Here is a 21279-nt window from a genome sequence, read left to right as displayed (position 1 = left end):
TTTCAGTGAATGTTTCATGCTGTGTTTACTTTTAATCTGTTTTTATTTTTTATCTGAGCATTAGAACTTATCTACTCTCTCTTTTACAAAAATTGAAACCTTCCCTGTGTTAGAAAGAACCAAATTAGTTAAATTAAAAGTGAGAAATAACATAATATACAAAACCCTTCTAGCCTTTATGTAAATAATTCATACAAATCATTAATGAAACTCTAGCTTTCTGATAGAAATATGAATTAAATTATAAACAGATAATTTACTGCATTAGTCAGAGAAATCACTGCCAGTTCAAATTATATACTTTTTCTGTCCTACCAAATTAGCAAACAGCTATTTTATATTGGTAAAATTTCATTAAGACCCAGGTTTATTTTCCTTTCATGAAATTGGTCTAATTTCCCAGAAAGTTAGATGGTTGCATAAATTACAAGTTATAAAAATATTTTCAATCCTGATTCATAAGCCCTCATCTAAGGAAACTTAGTTATAACTAAATAAATAACTAACCACATTTCCAACAATCAAAGTAAACTGTCCTTTGTGTATGTATGTGAGTATTACATAGTTTTATTATTTCAAACTTTTAAAGTGAGCTGAGAAAACAAACATGGAAAGAAACGGGGTGGGGGTGGAGGGGTGTCAAAACACAAACCAGGATATTCTGCATATAACTTCTGAGTGTGTCAGTAGTCGGGATGTGGAGAGCTGCTTGAAATGTTTTCTGTAGCAGTGTCTGGATCCAGGAAGAAAGGCTGTGGTCACTAACTGCAGGAGAAATGAAGAGGGAAATCACAGCACACATGTGCTTTCTTTGTTACTCCTGGCAGTTTCATACAGCAATTTGCATGCATGCATATGCAAAATCACTACGCTATAATCCCAGATTGTGGAATTAGGTTAATTTAGTTTCCCTTTTCTTTAAGCTTTAATTTTTTTTCAGTGCTTCTGTGATGAAATTCAGGGCATAGCCACCTGAAACATGGTTCCTTGGCATATCGACTTATGTAAGATAAAGAAAATTGAGAAAGCATATATCTGGTCCATGAGACACTCAAGTGAGAGGTGCCTCCTCTCTTCAGGAAATAAAGGAGTTCCCTAACTACGCTACGAAGCTAAGAGAAACAGAAAGTCCTAAACAGACCTGCTCCCGTTTACTTCACTCAGCTCCCACACCAATGAGGCCTGTCCTATTTCCGTGGAACATATTGCTCTTCATCAAACTCACCATGAAAGTTCAGGTTTGACTTCTGTTCTTATAGTGTTTCCTGTATCTCAAAAATCTTAGGGTTTTCGAAAATGCAGTGTATTGAGACTGTCAGAGACTGTTGAGCCCCGGGTGGGTTTGGGAGCGTAGAGCCTGGAAAATCAAAAGTAACCAAAGCCCTTCAGGGTCTGGCCTGGTTAATTCAAACAATGCAATTCATCACACAGGTGGGTTTCAGAAGGCCATTTTACAATCGGATTGTGAATGGGAACTTAAGTGAGAGAAGGCAGGAACAGGTCACCAGAAATGCTATGCCACTGAACTGTTAATCCAGAGAATTTTTACAAGTCTTATGGCAGAAGCTGGGATGAAGCATGAGAAGGAATAACCTGGTTTGTCTAATTGCTCCATCAGTGATGTCTAGGGGCCTCTTAGTTTTGATCTCATCTTCAGGTAGAGCAGTGTTTCTCAGTCTGTTGGTGGTGGCCATCTCACTGAGGTCACCTGAGATGGTCAGAAAAGAGATATTTACACTACAATTCATAACAGTACCAACACTGCAGTGAAGACGTAACAATGAGTAATTTTATGGGTGGGGGTCACCATAATGTGAGGAACTGCATTAACGGGTCTCAGCATTGGGGAGATTGAGTCTCCAGTCAAGAATACACACTTAGGGCAAAGGTAATAACAGATGAGAATTGCTCACAGGACTGTGCTGGTTAGTTTTCTTCTTGTTGTCGGTGTGACTCAAGACACAGTCATCTGAGAAAGGGAATCAAAGTTGAAGGATTGCTTCCACCAGATTGCCACCAGACAGGAAGTCTGTTGGGTGCTTTCAGTGGTGGGTAGTACAACCCCAGGGCAGGTAGTCCTAGGTATTATAAGAAAGCAGGCTGAAGCTGGGTGTTGGTGGGGCTCACCTTTAATTCCAGCACTTGGGAGACACAAGCAAGAGGATCTCTTAGTTCAAGGCCAGCCTGGTCTACTGAGTGAGTTCTACGACAGCCAGTACATAAGAAACCTTGTCTCCGAAAGCCAGGGAGGGAGGGAGGGAGGGAGGGAAGATGAGAGGGAGGGAGGGAGGGAAGATGAGAGGGAGGGAGGGAGGGATCAGTAAAGGGAGAGAAGGAGGAAGGGAGAGAGAGAGGAGGCAAACATTGTCCTTTCATGATTCCCACCTCTGGTTCTGTTTGAGTTACTACCCTGACTTCTCTCAGTGGCCATCTGTGAGGGTACATGTAAGCCAAATACACCCTTTTCTCCACAAGGCACATCTCCTGATGGTGTTTATCACAGCAATAGAAAGCAAACTAGGATAAGGGCCGAGGATTAGTCCAGCTTCCAGCCAATGAATGACAAGCATCAGAACTGATGGTTCTTCTCATATCGCCTGGCCAGCTTCTACTTCCTGTGCCCATCACGGTGTTTAACACCACATAGGCTTCTCTCTTACTAATCTGACTTCTTTACAAAGGTTTAAACCAAATAAACCCAGTTAAAATAGGCAGAAGAAAAACCAGTTTCCTCTCTGCTACTTTCACACTAGGGCATACTGTGTTTTCGGATTTGTTTTAGTCTTCAAATTGTCCAAGTAAGCAGGATGTCACATTCAGTATAGGGCAAACTGAAAAGCTTAGGAAATAAAGGAAAACTGCAAGTGAATTTCAGTGAGATTCTGTACATGCCTTTCTTTCTTCTCCCAGAATAAATTATTATTAGCATTAGAAATGTCTTTCCCTGTACAGGTTAGCTCTAAATCTCTTCAAATTTGGTTATGAATATGAATGTGACCTTTTGTCTCCTATAGATATCCAAGCACTTAAAAGAAGATTTCTGTGAATGAGCTAAAAGGGGAAGGCATTTTTTTTTTGTCAGCATAGATAGCCAGAGGGCCTGAAACTAGTGTGCCTTACATTGGAAGGTACTGGTCTTACGATGAGAAGCAAACATTTGAAAGCGATGAGTGACGTTTTCAGGTTCTCTTACCCATGTGTAAACTGCTGTGTCATCCCCATACCGGAAGCTAATTTTGATATTTTCTGAGTTGAGATTCCTGTGCAGCGAGCACAAACCAGGAGAGGCAGCAAGCATGTTTTCCTACAATGCCTTCTGCTTATGAGGCAGCCTCAGACTGGAAACAACCAACGTTGGAGAAAGAGGGTCATTAAAACTCACATGCGCTTCTCCTTAATTAGCTCTGTGACCTGAGACTGGCCAATTTCTCCGGTTTTGTTTAGATTTTCCATGTCTGTAATATGAAAGTATACTGCTACTTTCCTCCCGAGTGTTAGACGTGAGCAAGGACTGAGGAAGAGATATGAAAGGCGAAGCCAGCAGGCAGGCAGTCACCTTCCCTGTGGGCCTGATTCCCAGATGACTACATGCAAATCCCTTCTAATGTGCTAGCTGATAATTAGGTTGTTAACCATCACCCAAGCAGTTAGGGGAAATTTGTGTTTCTAAAGCAGAATTAAGTGCCATTTTCTGTAATATCAGGATTGGGCAGTATAACCAAGGTGTCCAGTGTGACCCCCTGTGAGCTCAGTGGGGCATGTTAGCCTCAGCTTCTCAGAGGCTTCCCCTCCGAGAAAGGAAAAAGCCCAAGGGGAAGGGGGTGATTATGCACTGCTCTATTAATTCATGTTGACCAGGGTTGAGCAACTGTCTTCTGCTGTTCATTCAGCCTCGACCCTAGAGTCCAAGAAACACCCCAGTAGTTAAGTAGTTGGTTAAGACCAACCATAGTTTAAAATCTAGGTTCTGAATAAGACTTAACTTGCATTTTCTCTCTCTGTTCTTCTCCTCCTCCTTCTTCTTTTCTTTTTTCTTTTCCTTTTGTAAAAACAAAATTTGACAAAATGCCCAAAAATTGTGTGGAAAAGACTGAGAAACATGGACTATAGAAACTAAAGATGCCCCCAACCCACAACCTTACTATAAACAAAGACATTAGAAGAACTCAACTGAAAGCAGTTAACACCTAACAAATGAGCTAATAGCCAGAGGTTTCTTTTAGCATATCCTAAACTAATCATTTACTATGTTGGATGTGTTTCCTGAGAAGCCATGTTGCATAGCCCTTTGGCCTGCTTATGTCCGGCACCTGTGCCCCAGCTGCTCCCTCAACTCTATAGGTGCCACTGTTGGCATTGAGTCTGGGCTCCACCCCACAGTTACCAGGCAACACCAGGTATGCCTGACCCACTATAAAAGGGGCTACTTAACCCTTCCTCTCTCTCTTGCTCTCCTGTTTTTGCTCCCCCTCCTTACCTTCTCTCCCCATTCCCCGCCCATCTTTCTCTCTCTCCCTCCCTCCTCCCCTCCCTCCCTTCCCCCTCTGCCTTTCTCTCAACTCCCTTCCCCATGCCCTGAATAAACTCTTTTCTATACTATATAGTCATGTGAACTGGTCCTTCAGGGGGAAGGGATGCCTCAGCATGGGGTCTTACAGAGGCTCCCCCATTCCCCCACTCCATACCTCACCTCCACCAAACATATCTCTGGTTTCTATCTTTTTATAAAACTCAAAAGCCACAAGATATATGATAGACACATGTGTAGACAAAAGACAACACCATCATCTTTCTTACAGACTCTCTTCTTTATTAACATAGTTTTTATTTCTACATTGCAGACCTTGATTTTCAACTGTCTAAATCCAAACCAACCAAAGCATAAAGGATCTTACTTTGGATTTACAGAAATTTTAATGAAATATATGCTTGGTGATTTTAGTTTTTTACATTAAAAAATATAATTATATGAAAACTGTATTCCAAGCCAAGCATTCTGACAAAGGCCTATAATCCCAGCACTTGGAAGACTGAGGCAAGAAAATATAGAATACAAGCTCAAGATTAACCAACTAAGTACAAAGACAAAGAAGTTTCTACTTCTACTTGTTAGAGAGAAAGGCAGTACACTCTTTGGAATATAAAAACCAACCAAAAAGGCCAAAGAGATAGTTCAGAGATTAAGATCACCATCACTGACTACTCTCCCAGAAGACCCAGGTTCAGTTCCCAGCAACCTGTTTGGTGATTCAAAAACATCTGTAACTGCAGTTCCAGGAACCCTAACAACCACTTCTGACCTCAGAAGGTGCCAGGCATGGATATGGCACACACATGTAGATTCAGACAAACCACTGAAACACAAAAAACATAAAGTAAAATAAAATAAAATATGAACCTAAATTTTTTAATTAAATAAAAAACATCAGAATGAATATGTGGCAATGGAGCATATGATAATGTTTATAAAAAACTAAGAGGGGCTGGGAAGATGGATTATTGCATAAGAACATTGCTCTAAAAGCATAACTCTCTGAGTTCAAAACTCAGACACCCACATGGTGGTACACGTCTGTAGCCCAACACTGAGAAGCACAAACAGACAGATCCTGGAGGGAGGGGGTCACTGGCCAGACAGCCTAATGGTGAGCTCCCGAGTTAGTGAGAGCCACTGTCTCAGGCAATAAGGCAGAGTGACACACACATGCACCTGTGCACTCACAGTGTGCACCACTCTCACACATGCAAATAAAGACACTGTGGTAACTCCATTCTGTTCCATGGGTAACTATTTACTTACAATTCAAGCTTAATATTAGCATGAAATGTTGAAAAGAACAAAAACTCATCCAAAGTAAAGAGCTTCCCAGAGATTTAAGTTATCTTCTGTGTAGATATCATTTTAAAACAAACTTTTATTTTTTGAGACAGAATCTCATTATGCAGCATTTTCTAGTCTGAAACTCACTATGTAGACCAGGGTGGCCTCGAACTCACAAAGGTCTGCCTGTCTCTGCTTCCCTGAGTGCTGGAATTAAAGTCAATCACCATTCTTCCTGGCTGTGTATATGTCTTTTTTAAAAGTGGTTATTCCCCATAATAGTGACTAGAGAGAAAGCATCTATCCTATGCTTAGCTTAATAGAATTGGTATTTTATCAGGAACCATGCGGTCTTGTATCCATTTTCTAAGAAACAGTAAAGCCTGAATTTCTCTAGTTCTCAGTGTCTCTCTTTCTTGCTATTATTGTACTCCTGTTCTACAACAGTGCACAATGGTTGTAGTCACTAAGGAATTAAATGGGATCTTGAAGAACATAGACAAGTCCCAATGCAGCAAAGACAAACTGAGATGCTGTGCAGCTGTTTAGGGTTCCTGGTCTGTGTCTTGCACTAACACCAAATGGAGATGCGGAGAACACTAGGCTGGCTTAGGGGCTGTGCACAGGAACCAAAGGCAGGAAAATACTAAATATTGCTGAGAGCATCCACCCCAGGAAAGACTTTACCTCCCAAGAGTTCTAGACTGACACCGCCCCCAGTGCTCACATGGCTGACTTTATCCTCTGTGTTCCATGTGGCACAGCAAGTGGCAGTGTCTCTACCACCTATTATAGTGATACAACTCCTAGAAGTGGCTTTCACCACCTCATCCATGAGTGACTTGGATCCCCTGGCAAAGGCTTCCCATTCAGACCCCCCAACAGGACCATTCCAAACTGTCCGCTTATCTCGAACCACAGCCTCAGCATATTTCTTGCTGCTCTCAGTACCAGAGTCCAAGCCCAGCCAGTCAGCAGGTATACCGGAGGCCACAATAGCTTGGCCAGTCTTGGCATTCTCATCAGTTTGGTATTCTCATCATTTGGACATGAGATCTTTGACAATCTTGGCTCCTTCTTCACCATGTGCCAATCTCCATGTTGCTGAGCACCTTGCGGAAGGTAAAAACCATTCCACCACCAGTGATCATCTCATTGACTTTGTCCAGCATATTATGAATCAGCTGGATCTTGTCTGCAACTTTAGCTCCTCCCAAGATAGCCAGGATGGGTTTCTCTGGACTATCCAAAACCTTAGAAAAATAGTTCAGCTCCTTCTTCATCAAAAATCCACCAGCCTTCTGTAGCAGACTCATACCCATAGTGCAGCTGTGGCTTTGGTGTGCAGTCGCAAAAGCATCATTGACAAAAACATCTAGTTTGAACAGTGAGGCTTGGAAAGCACCAATTTCGGCTTTAATCTTGTTCCCAGAAACATCTTTTCCCTTCCCTTCTTCCTGTACATGAAAGTGGAGGTTCTCCAGGAGGATGACAGGCCCAGCCACTGGGTTAGCACAGGCATTCTCAACCTCTGGGCCCACACAATACTTCAAGAAAAGAACATCCTTGCCCAGCAGAGATTTGAGTTCTGCAGCAACTGGCTCTATGAAGTATTTTCCGGGCATAGGAACACCATCAAGCCAGCCCAAGTGGCTCATAAGGACAACCAACTTGGCTCCATTGTCCAAGCAGAATGTGATGTGTAGAACAGCAGCCTTGATCCTTTGGTTATTCATTATCTGGTTGTTCTTCATAGAAACATTGAAGTCCACCCTCATTACAACCCACTTCCCCTTCACTTCCAGCTTGTCCAAAGGCAGCTTGTTAGCAACACTGTGAGGTCGAGAGGCCTGGAGCTGAGAAAGAGCATGTCTATTCTTTTGAAAGGCTTTCTTTGTAGTAGACCTGAGACACCAGAAAGACAGGTTTAAGGTAATTTCCTGGACAAGTCAAAGGCAAATGTTCTCACTTTGTTGGTATGTTTCCTTTCCTGTCTATTACAAAGACAGCTTTAATTAAACATTATTAGAAATACCATTCTAAATTTAAGTCTAACAAATTTGGGTATGTATTCATTACTTTTTGGTTGCTGTGCTAAAACACCACAAGCAACTTCAGAAACAGTTTATTTTAGACTTATGACTCCAGAGGGTAAATCTATAAAGGTGGGGGAGGAGTGGCAGGATCAGGAAACAAAGAGATCTTGTCTTCAACCACAAACACAAAACAGAAAAACAGCTAGAAGTGGGGTGACACTATAGACATGGGGTGAGCCATAAACTTTCAAAGTTGCCCTAGTGATGTTCTTTCTTCAGCAAGACTGTGCCTACTCTCCAAACAGCACTAACTCCAGGGGACCAAGTGTTCAAATACCTGAATCTATGGAGGACATTTTTTTATCCAAATCCCCAAGACTGATTTTATATGAATCTTGTAGAACACTACAGGAATCTGTCATACATCATTCTCACATTTATCATCCCCATATAAAAACAAAGAACAAGGGAGCATTGAAAGGTATTCCATGGAATTGGGGAGATGAATCAGGAGATAATACACTTGTCACACTTTATCTAGATCCTTGGAACCAAGGTAAATTATAAGAGGACATAGTGGTTGGCCTATAATTTCAACACTAGGAAGATTAAGACAGAGAAATCCATAGAGAAAGAGAATTCCTAGAGCAGTCAGCCTAGCTAAACAGTCAGCTCTGGGTTCAACTGAGAGACCTGGCCTCAATGAAAAAGGTAAAGAACAATCAAGAAAGACACATACAACTGTACTCACTAACACACATGCAAACTTGTACACAAACTGTATAAACATACACATGCAAAAAGAAAAAAGACATATCATATACATTCCCTTCAAAACAAGCATTTATACATCATTTATAGTACAGAATCCTACCAAAAAAATAAAAGTAATTTGGTTGAGAAGAAAAAGTAAACATGACAGCAAAACTTCAACCTCAAGTGAAGAAGGCCTTGGAGATGATAGCAAGACACCAGCAAGCATATCAGAATAGCAACATTCAGAACTAGCTCTGAGCTTTGAGGTTTCTTGTGACTTTCATTGACATGAGTCACTTCTTGAGTAAGACATTCCTTTGCAGATGAGAGTGGAAAGAACACTGGGCATTGAAAGTATCCAGTTCAAAACGGAAGAAAGACCAATGGGGCAAGTGCTGCATTAATCCTCCCCATAGTTCAAGATGGATTCCATATGCAATGTGATGTGGAGAGGAAATGGAATACTAAGTTAGCCACTCAAGCCTTTGGACTTCTGCTTCTCAGGGTAAGGGTGGGATGATTTCAATAAAGGATCCAATTTACAGGTCAAAAATAAATGTTGTGGAGGCAAAGAGGTAGGTTGGAAGAGTTACACTGAGAATAAAGCCTTGGTTAAGATTGTGATTGTTTAAAGTGCTCCAGGAGATATTAGAATCCTTAGATGACTTTAGGCTCTTTCAAAGACCAGTTTTGAAGGGAAAATTATTGCAGCAATAAGTCTGAAAAGTAACTGTACCAAAGCTGAGAGCTATGTGCTGTTCAGAAAGAGAGATATGAAGTAGAGGCCTGGAATACTTTCCTCATGGAGAGATGAGGGCAGATCATGGGTACAGAAAAATATTTACTACACTGAGCCTGACTGAAAATAATGTCCTTTACTTGGAACTGGGTCCCAGCTTGTTACCATGAATGGAGCTGGAAATGCATATAATATGTAGTATTACACTCAAGTGTTAAAGAGAAGTAGAGAGATAGAAAAACCTCTTTATATAAACAACCCATAGCTGGAGCCCAGATTCTGCTGCCCAGGTATCCTTAAGCTACCTCAGCAGCAAGAAAAACTGTGAATCAGAACAAGACCTTGATCCAGTTAGAAACACTTGCAAGTTCCAGCCGATCCTTCCTTTCAGTAATCTACTTATATCTTCCAGCAATGAATGATCTTTGCTGAAGTCTCCGTGTTCTATTCTTCCCACTTGACTCATCCTTCAGGTCCAGAATGGAAAGAAAGCAAGCAATGGTGTAAGTTCTCTGCCTGGACCCAGAATAATCAGCCTGACTTCCTCCACTGTTTGCCAGCCCTCTCTTTAATCTGTAGGTCAGGAAGTTCATTCTGGACACTAAACAGAAAATGAACTGGAAAGAAACAAACGCAGTAAGTGATCAGTAGTCACTAAATAAAACAGTGGCTACAGTGATGGAGACAAATGAGGTATGTGCATAAAATCTGAGCTCAGGAAGACAACACATCAAGAAAAACTCGGAGACTTTCAACTCAAGCAACTAGTCCTAAGTTGATTCCATTTGCTGGGCCAGGAGACTTAGCCCACACAAAATTTTCTCTCCAGTCTTCTTAAAGTTATATTAACTATGGGACCTCTAAGGAGAGAAACTCTGAAGGCCATAAAGTGTTTAGAAGTCAGTGAGTAATCTGAATTGGAAAAACTGACCCCTTGCTATTTTTCATGGACATCAATGTCTGCATCTCCACAGCAGAGTGGATAGAATGTGAGTAACCAGACTCTGGAAAAATGCTGTCTTAGTGTTCTATCACTGTGAGGAGACATCATGACCACAGCAACTCTTATTAAGAAAAGCATTTAATTGGGGCTTGATTACAGTTTCAGAGGTTTATTCCCCTACTGTCATAGTGGGGATCATGGTAGCATGTAGGTAGAGACATATGTGATGGTTTGTATATGCTTGGCCCAGGGAGTGGCACTATTAGAATGTGTGGCCTTGTTAGGGTAGATGTGTCACCATGAATGTGGGCTTTAAGAGCCCGTGTCCTAGCTGACTGGAAGTCAGTCTTCCCCTAGCAGCCTTCAGATGAAGATGTAGAACTCTCAGCTCCTCCTGCACCATGCCTGCCTGGATGCTGCCATGCTCCTACCTTGATGATACTGGACTGAACCTCTGAACCTATAATCCAACCCCAATTAAATATTGTCTTTATAAAAATTGCCTTCATCATGGTGTCTCTTCATAGCAGCAAATCCCTAACTAAGGCAACATGGCACTATAAAAGTTGAAAGTTATCTGGATGCACAAGTAACAGAGAGCCTGGATTGAGCTTTTGAAACCCCACCAGTGACACACTTCCTCCAACAAAGCCTTGTCAGTCCAACAAGGCCACATTTCTATACCTTCTCACATACTGCCAGTCCCTAATGAGCCAGCATTCAAATACATGAATGTCAGACCTATGGGTGCCAGTCCTATAAAAGCCACCACAATGTCAATATCACAAAAAAACTGAAAAGGAAATGAAGTCCTTGCAGAAGTCTAGAAAAACTCTGCTGAGTATTAGGAGATAAAGCAAGAAAGTGAAGTTCATAGAAATGTACAAGAATAATATTGTTTTACACTATAAAATGCTGTTGAGGCATCAAATAAGATAATTGTGGAGAATGTTCATTAGCTTTAGGGACACAGAGGCCGCTGTGGACTTTGCAAAGATCAGTTTTAATGAAGTAATAACAGAAAACAAATTAGAGTGCCTAGTGGAGAAAGAACTTGAAATTCAGACAGCAAGTATGCACAATTGATTCGCTGAGTATGCTTTTGCAGGAGAGGAGGAAAAAAGAGTAGATAAAACACTACACATAATGGACATGGCATATGACATCATGGAGACAGAACATCAGTAGTGAGACAGCGGTGCTGAGCTAACAGGCACACGGATGTGAACTAGACCAATCACAACGGGTAAGGAGGGACTGGGAGCAAGAGGGCAATTAATGAGCATTTGACTGTCTACAGCCCCGATACAAAGGCATCCTAAAAGTAGGCACAGTTGAGTTAAACGTCTTTATTATTTTCCATTTGAGCATTTGGCCTACAGGTATGTCTGTGTACCATGTATGTACCTGATGCTTGAGGAGGCCAGAATAGGGCATCAGGTCCCCTAGAACTGGAGTTATAGATGGTTGTGAGATGCCATGTAGATGATGGGAATAGAAGCTAAGCCCTCTTCCAGATAAGATAAGCAGCCAGTGCTATAATCTGCTGAGATATCTTTGCAGCTCCAAGTTCAAATTCTTGTTCTAGCATCTATTAGTTTACTTCAACTTTGAAATAGGAATAATCTTTCATTTTTTTCCAGAATTCTATATTCAAAAATGCACCCTTCTATCCAATTAAACATGTATAATACACACCTAAAAACATAATATATAAGCATACTTCCTATTTCTGTATGTCAAAACAAGTAATCAAAAAGAATTTAGTAGAATAGCATAGATATGTAAAATACATCTTCATATTTGAATTCTAACATTGTCAGAGTTGATTGGTTTGGGTATTTTTAGTTTGTTTTCTTTCTTTCCTCCTTCCTTCCTTTCTTCCTTTTTTTTTTTTTTTTTTTTTTTTTTTTAGGTCTCACTATGTTGCCCTGATTGTCCTGGAACTGTTCTATCTACTGCCAGTGCTGAAAGAGATCCTGACCTGCATATTACAAAATGCAATGAAAGCCTTTGCTATATAGAACACAGTGGCCTCAAGTTCAGAAAGATCATCTGCCTCTGCCTCTGCCTCTGCCTCTGCCTCTGCCTCTGCCTCTGCCTCTGCCTCTGCCTCTGCCTCTGCCTCTGCCTCTGCCTCTGCCTCTGCCTCTGCCTCGAGTGCTGGGGTTAAAGTTGTCTGCACCACACGTGGCACCTTGTCCTGTGGAAATGTGCTGTGTGGTATTGTCATGATATGACATTTATTTTACACCACTTTGAAACCCAGTCTTTTACTCTAATTTTGTTTCTCCACAACTCTGAGAAGCAAGTAGGGCAGGTGTTATTGTTCCTTGTTACAGATAAAGAAACTGGGTCGAGCTGAGGTGAAGGGGCCGAGCCTCAAGAGTCCAGCCTTAGCTGCTCAGTGATGGTTGGATGGGACCAGCCTCTGGAGCCAGGACTCTCTTTGCATTTTGTAATACACAGGTCAGGACCCCTTTCAGCATCAGCAGCGCACAAAACAGTGGTTTGTGGAAAATGCATTACTTCTTGAACTTGAATTGTTTACAAGGAAATACAGCACATCAAAATTCAAGTTTCTTTCAACCACAGTTTACCCAATTATCCCCCAAGTGACTACTTCTCTGGCATTGCATCCTTCTTGCCCTGAACCTGGCCAAGTACTAGCTTTTCCACTCTAAAGTTTGACACCAAGGAGACCCAAGGAAAAAGGTTGACTCCTGAGTCCCAGGGAGTGGACAAGGAAACCATGAATCTACCTAAAAGAAGTATTGTCCAGGAGAGAGAATACTTAAGCATCTTAAGGGAATTTATAGATGACTTATTCCACTTCTAAAGAGTGTTCTGGATCTGCCATATCTTAATTGTTGAATGAATTTACATGATCATGATACATGGAAGATATATCTGTGTCCAACAGCTGACATAAATAATATTCGAAAAGCAGTTTGATGAAAGGCATTTAAGAGGATGGGAGCAAAGAATGATTCCGTTAGGGACTAGGACATATTTTACTGTGTAAATCTGGCTTGAGGCAGAATGACTGAGACTTTTCCTTTGCCCACAATTTGATTACTATGGGACAGACTTACATATAGAAGTCTTACTAAATGGGTGATTTCTGTGGCCTACACACCTTGTGGTCATGTGCCTACTACCTCATCTGCAGTTACTTATGTAAACCACGAGCACATGGCCCAAAATTTCTACCTTTTTTCTCTCTATCAAAATGTAAAACCGAGAGGGTCTAAGGTTAAGTAATAGACAAAATTGTGGCCAGATCTATATAAACCAAGGCAGCATCACCGAGGGGAGGAAAGGCACCTGTGCATAGCAAAGAGAAGCAGATGAATGGAAAATGCCAGCAGCAAGAATGATTATACAGTACCGAGTCATGAGGAGCAAACTCACTTATCTGCCCATCCATCTGTCCATTCATACATTCAGTGCATTTGCTAGCAACCCTGCTGCACTACCAGTTCTAAGGATTCACGAATGAGCAGAATAATCGAAGACCACGCTGTCACAGGCTTGAAGCACTATGAAAGCTACTACGACAGAGTCATAAATGTTATGACAGAGGTTCACGATTCTAGGAGCATAAAACATGAGCACTAAACTTCGTGTAGCTCCTGGACAGGCTTCTCAGTTTCTACACCATATAGCCTCATTGCATTATACTTTCTGCCTTTTAGTACCTGTGACATTGCTTATTGCTTCCAACATAAGTTGTTTCTTCCTGTGGATTAGTGTAATGGATACCCGATTTCATCTGTTCAGCATCTTTTTCATCTGGTCATATCAGGAACTGGTCTTCTCTTCATGGTGGGGCTGCTGATCACAAGAGAGCATTTCTCTTGCTTTTGCAACTGGCTAATCAAAACTCTGCATTCTGACTGAAGTGGCTGGCTCAGACTACTGTGAATGATGCAGCACTTTTTGTGAGGACTCATGGGAAAAATGAGAGACTCATCTGCCCTTCTGAAACTGTAAGTGCAAGGTCTTTCTGAGTTCAGAGCTATGGAGACCCTTATTGCTTCTATTAAAGAGCACTCTCCTGTGTATGAGGACAACAGAGACAGTGACAACTCTCTTGACATCTCTTAAACGTTTTAGTTCTTTGAGTCAATCAGTTCCTTTCCCATAACATATTTGAGTTGTTTTTACTCATAACTATAAGTATTCTCAGTAAGATAACTGTCTTACATATATTTCTGTTCTGTGCCCAAATAATATCTAACCAGGATGGTGTAATAAGACTGAACACAGCAAGGGCAAAATGGACTTTCTCTCTTTTCCTCTTCCTCAGATTGTAAAAGCTCTCTGTATAACATTAAACTCAACAGTTCAAACAATTCCCCATGTCAGCACCGATGAGATGGTGACATTGTTATTCCTACCTCCCCTGTGCTACTTTTCTAAAGTTAATCAGCACAAAGTGACTGGTTTGGTATCTTCAGTGTGTTCTGGCACCAAAGTCTGCCACATTCCTAGGTACTGCTCTGCCTACATCTTATCCCTCTAAGCCAATAGTGTATTTAGTCTTCTGCTTCAGCTCTTCTCCCTTGGTGTGCAAACTAAAACATGCCAACTGGAACATTATGAATCTATTTAATTATCCTTTTGAAAAATTAAAACCATAACATAAAGTTTATTACCCAGCTAGAGTCTAATTTTTATATGCAAATTTTAATACATTAATAGTATAATCAGATTTCCAAGGCACTTAAATCATGCCAGTTTATATTTTAATGCAGAGGACAAATGCATTTTTCAAAGCTTGGTATAAAGAATATGGAAATAGTTACAGCAACAACCAGACGCAGGTATCCATCACATGAAAGAAAAATCACTTTTGTCCAGATTCCTTCCTCTCCTTAATACATAGCAGTTCTGAGCTAAAAATAGAGAAAACTGCGGCTTGCTTACTTTCTTTCTTTTCTTCTTCTTTTCTTTCCTTCTTTCTTTTAATTCCCCTGTAATGCTATGATATCTGTCGTTACAACTGCAAGAATAGGGAACCATAAAAAGGTTCTACTCTGACTCAAAAATATTACAAAGAAATGTTAAGTCTGCAGTGGAACGTTTAAAAGAGCATTTATTTCTAACATTCTTACAGATATTAAAATAACATTATAATGAATTACCACACGTTTGTATTTAGACAACATAACAAAACTAAACTTTGCTGTAATCTTAGGAGTTTAGACTCCCATTTGGATATTATGATTGTTCTAGGTTTTGCCAACTCAACACAACCTACACACAGCTCGGAAGAGGAAATCACAGTTGAGAAATTGCCTCCATCAGACTGGCCTGTGGGCATATCTGTGGGGAGTTGTGTTGATTGCTGACTGGTGTATGAAGGTCCAGGATACTGCAGGTGGTGCCTCCTAGGCAGTCAGTCCTGAGTTGTATAAGCAAGGTAGCTGAGCAAGGCACAGAGAGCAATCCAGTAAGCAGTGTTCCTCCATGGTCTCTGCTTCAGCTCCTCTTTTGAGGTTCCTGCCTCATTCCTGCCTTGGCTTCCCTCAATGGTAGCCTATGACCTGTAAGCCAAATAAACCCTTTCCTTTCTAAGTTGCTTTTGGTCAAAGTGTTCTGTTACAGCAACTGACAGGCAGACTAGGACAATATTGTTATTTTTTCCTAGTACTTGAAGAATGACATAGACAGATATACTCTGGCAATCATACCAGTGCGTTGGAGGCAATCCCTACTCTCTCTCTCTCTCTCTCTCTCTCTCTCTCTCTCTCTCTCTCTCTCTGTGTGTGTGTGTGTGTGTGTGTGTGTGTGTGTGTGTGTGTGTGTGTTCATTTCTGTGTAACAAAGAAGAAAAGAGAGTGCATCTGAACCTGTGATGGAGGTCAGAGGACAACTTCTAGATGTCTGCTCTCTCCATTCATCGTGGTAGTTGCAAAGATCATATCTTGTTAAAATATGTCTTAATTTGGGTTTTATTGCTGGAAGTGACTCTATAAAAAACAGCAATTCTTGTAAAAGAAAACATTTAATTGCGTCTGGCTTACCTTTTCATTATTTTCGCCACTATGGGAAGCATAGCAATGTGCAGGCAGAAATGGTGCTGGAGATCCCTGAGATTCTACATCTTGATTCCCAGGCAGCAGAGTTAGACAATGTGCCATACCTGGCATAGCTTGAGAATAGAACACCTCAAAGTTCACCCCTACAGTGACATACTTCCTCCAACATGGTCACACCTACTCCAACAAGGCCACACCTCCTAATGATGTCACTCCCTATGGGCCATTTTGTCTCTTCCCTGCAATAAAACCCAATCTAAGACAAAATGTTATCTTATTTTATATATGAAATAAAAGAGAATGATGAATCATTTTTCCCCAAAGCCATTAAGAAGCCTTCTCTTGAAATGGAGAGATGGCTCAGCTATTAAAGGTTAGGCTAACAACCAAAACAGTAAGAAACCATCTCTTAGCCTTTTAAAGATCAATATGACTAAGGATTTATCTGAATGCATTCCCATTTTATCTACATGAAGATTACACATGAGACAGCACACAAACCAAGCAGACACAATTCTGTGGGGTAGCTACCTAGGCATTATGATTCTGGATAATCCCCATCTTTCAACACTGATAACACTTAATGATGTTGGAGAATAGAGACCTTGGTACCTCCCTGCATTATTGTGGTCAACCACAAACATCTGACCACTGATGAACAAATCATCATTCCTTTAAGAGCGGTATGCTAAAGGACCAGAGCACAGCCTGGGGGAGATGGAGACTGGTAGAGTAGAGGGGAAGCAGAAAAGAAAGCTCCAAAATGATCTAGAATGATTTCTGAGAAGCCAGGGAGCATCAAAGAGGCCCTGGACAACCAAGCTCCAGGAAAACACATAAGGTACCCAAATGAAAGGTACAGAATTCTAAATGACTAACATCATAATTTTTACATTTTAGATAAAATTAATTCTACTATATTTTATTACATTTTCTAAACATGCTATTGAGGTCATGGCATTGACAGCAGACTTTGAAATTCAGGGACATTTTTCTCATGAGTTAATTAATTAATTAATTCTCCTTAATTAATTATCAAAGACAGTTGGCTGACTCTGGCAGTGAAGTTTTTTTTTTCCATTTTCCCCTATGCATGCTCTGCTACAGCTTACTGAACAAGCTGAAAATTCAATAAATAAATGCATTCCTTAATGATTTAGTGAAATGCAAAAGGAAAGACAAGCTGCCAGAGCCACACCACAGGTCTCCCACTTTGCCAAAAATGATTACAGTGGTGTTAGGGCTGATTATATGAATCCAGGAAGCCGGGATGCTGGGGCGGCTGCTGCTTTTGCAGCTGCTGCTCTCCAAGCCCTGCTGAAGGGGCTGTTCTGTCTCCAGTGTCTGTACACATGTGATGACAAAGCAGAGGCTTGAACATGTCCATATCATGGTTTCTTCCTTCCTCCCCTTTGTACTCAGCGAAGATGTTCCACTGAAATTCAAGACATCAGCTTAGAATATGTTAATGTTCATAAATTAAATTGCTCACAGAAGGTGATCAATTTTTAATGTTTACACTCAAGATGTTCTTTTTAATTAACACTTAGCTACATTTGTTCTCTGTGTGATACAGAAAATGTCTGAACTTGCAGAGAACTGCAATAAGTTGTTAGACCTTAAACTGCAGTCATTTTCAGACCTGTGCCTTTCCACTAAAGAAGGAGGGTGTAGCTCCAGATATCTGACAGCATAGGACACCTGAGTCACTCTCAGAAATAGCAGGAAGTTACTCAGTATGCAGATATTTTTGGAAAGTGACTTGAATTCCTGATAAGAAGATGGATGTGCTCAAATACAGGAGTCTGAAAATTGAAAGGGATTTCTCTATTCAGCCAACGTTGATTCATTTAGAATCCATAAACATTACTAGTTAGCTGTAGAAAACTAGAGTTTAAAAAGACAGATTGTTCACTAGCAGTGTGATCATGGAAAATGGACCTAACTCCTGAGGGAAAACATGGCCGTGGGCCAAAGTGAGCAGAGTGGTGTCCAGGGTGCTTCTGTCAAGTGTCTGAGTTTAGGCTCTACTGGAGTGAGAAACACCATGACTCAAACTACTTAGGGAAGAGTTTATTTGGCTGACTTGGGAACTCAGACATGAACTCAAGGCAGAGAGAGGAGTGCTGCTTACTGGTTTACTCATCTTGGTTCTCCCAGTTTACTTTTTTATAAAACTCAGAGGTGATACCACCCACAGTGGGCTAGTCCCGTGACTCCTCTCAAAGCAGTTCTCAGTTAAAATCCCCTCTTCCTAAATGTCCTTGGTTTATGTCAGATCAGCAAAACAAAGACAAAGCAACACCAACAAAAAACATGAGATCAGAGTAACCAATTCTGGGCCTATGAGATGGCTCAGTGAGTGAAGACACTGTTGCCAAGCCTGATGGAGTTCCTTCCCCAGGACCTGCATGGTGAAAAAAGAGAACTGACTTTTCAAAGTTGGCCTCCTACCCCACGTGCATGCCTCTCCCCACACAAATGAAATAAATATGTGATTTCAAGGCTTCCTTGGTAATACAGGGGAGATCATGGCCTTAATTGGCACTAGTGTACGTGTTGAGATCAAGACAGACTTCTGATGATTCCCACAAGCCTTGCTTGTAGTTATCTATGCAGAATGTTAGCATGTTACCTGTTAAAATTATTATTTAAGTCCATAAAAGGGCAGACTACATGAGACAAGGAGAGTATGTTCCTCTGTGATCCTGAAAAGTCAGTGTTGGGAACTTCCTGGTCAATATAGTCATTATGTCTATCATACATGGAACAAGAAAATTAAAATGATTAGTTTTAGCTTATCCAAATTACTTGTCTTTCCCAATTATTTTGTCACTAATAGAATATGAACAAGTGTTTTTGTTGTTATTGTTGTGTGGCTTTATATGTTTGGTTTCTGAGAGAAGCTTTCTCTGTCTTGGCTGTCTTGAAACTCTCTCTGTAGAGCATGCTGGCCCCAAACTCAGAGATTCACCTGCTACTACCTCCCAATTTCTAGGATTAAAGGCATGTGCCACTGACTTAGTCAGCATTTCTATTCCTTCACAAAACATCATGAACAAGAAACAAGTTGGAGGAAAGGGTTTATTCAGCTCACACTTCCACATTGCTGTTCATCACCAAAAGAAGTCAGGGTTGGAACTCAAGCAGGTCAGGAAGCAGGAGCTGATGTAGAGGCCATGGGGGGATATTACTTATTGGCTTGCTTCCCCTGGCTTGCTCAGCCTGCTTTCTTATAAAACTCAGGTCTACCAGCCCAGGAATGGCACCACCCACAATGGGCTGGGCCCTCCTTCCTTGATCACTAGTTGAGAAAAAAATGCCTTACAGCTGGATCTCATGGAGGCATTTCCTCAACTGAGGCTCCTTTCTCTGTGATAACTCCAGCTTGTGTCAAGTTGACACAAAACCAGCCAGTACAGCCACCATGCCCAACTGTGTCAACAAGTTTTTTGTTTGTTTTTCTGTTTTTTTTTTTTTTAATAGCAAAGTACAATTTTGGGGAGTTTCACGTTTTTTGAAGTAGATATTTAAGAGTGTTAAAGATACTGTAGTAGTGTGAACTCTCCATAGACTCAGGAATTTAAACACTTTGTCTCTAGGTGTTTACATGCACAGAATTGCCAGAGAAAGCATATTACTAAGGATGAGTTTTGAGATTAAAAACCTCAACGCACTTCCAGTTTGCTTCCTCTGTTCCCTGATTCATGTTCCCCTCTTTCTTCTTCTGCCATGCCTGCTGCCTGCTACTAGGCTGTCTCTGCCATAATGGGTCTCACCCTCTGGAACCAAAAGCCAAAATAAATTTTTTCTTCCATAAGTTGTTTTTGATCATGAGGTTTTATCACAGAAACAGAAAAGTAGTTAATATGGAAGGAGAGAGAGAGAGAGAGGAATTAACTGCCAAGAAGGACTCTATTATTAACCTGACAGCTTGTTTTGAATCTAGATATTTGATGAATACATTTTATAAGGAAAACTGTTTAATTCGAGTCAGTGATAATTCTATTTGCTTGAGACTTTGAGAGGTTTCACTCATTTGAGTTAATGCATCATCATTCCTCGGAGCATTTTGCTTGATTAAGCATCACATATTGATTTGATGTGTGATAGTTGAGTCACTGTGCACTTATGCATCCAACCTCTAGAAGAGCACACAACTCAAGTACGAAATAATGAACTTGGTCAATACTTGTCAAGCCTCATATACATTAGATCTGACTTTTAGTTTTCAAAAGCATACAGCATGTGTGTGTGTGTGTGTGTGTGTGTGTGTGTGTGTGTGTGTTTGTGTGTGTGTAGAGGGGGCAGTTACAGGCTGTGAGCCAGCAATACAACAATGGCTGCCTGTGAATAGAAGGTCCAAGAATCTAGTAGTTGATCTGTCTACAAGGCTGTATGTCTCTGATGGTCTTCAATATATGCTGGAATACTGAAGATATAGATTCTCTAATCAACAGATAGAAACTTTCTAGGTAAAACCTGTGCATTGAGCTGATTCAAAAGAAAATACTCGGAATTTTTCTACAATATCTAAAATAAACCCTGAATCAGAGATTTTAAGGTCTACACACACAAAATATCTTAATTGGACCAATTCTATGGTGATTTAAATGGAATGTTTCCCCATACTCTTGGACATTTAAACACTTGGTCCCCAGTTGATGTTGCTTTGTGGGGAGATTTAATAGGTGTGCCTTGATGAGAGAAATATGTCATGGGAAGCAGCCTTAGAGAGTTTAAAGACTTATGTTATTAACTCTTGACTCTTTCTGGTGCAAGATGTGAACTTTTAGTTTTCTGCCTCTGACACTCTGCCTGCCAACTGCTGCCTTGCATCCCTACCATGATGAATTTTTATCCCCGTGAAACCATATAGCCAAATAAATTCTTCTGTAAGTTGCCATGCCTATGATCTTTTATCGAAGAAACATTAA

General features: G+C 40.8%; 1 pseudogene across 1 annotated transcript; it reads right to left on the bottom strand.

Annotated features, from left to right (window-relative positions):
* Nucleotides 1-6467: 6467 nt before the first annotated feature.
* LOC308430466 (phosphoglycerate kinase 1-like) lies at nt 6468-13907 on the bottom strand (annotated as a pseudogene). Its single transcript has 2 exons — nt 13792-13907; nt 6468-7726 (listed from the first exon to the last, which is right to left on the bottom strand). The product of its transcript is annotated as a phosphoglycerate kinase 1-like (transcript).
* Nucleotides 13908-21279: the final 7372 nt, after the last annotated feature.

Source organism: Micromys minutus (genome assembly GCF_963924665.1).
Source record: "Micromys minutus genome assembly, chromosome: 15".
Taxonomy (NCBI): Eukaryota; Metazoa; Chordata; class Mammalia; order Rodentia; family Muridae; genus Micromys; species Micromys minutus.
This window is presented reverse-complemented; position numbering and strand designations above follow the sequence as displayed.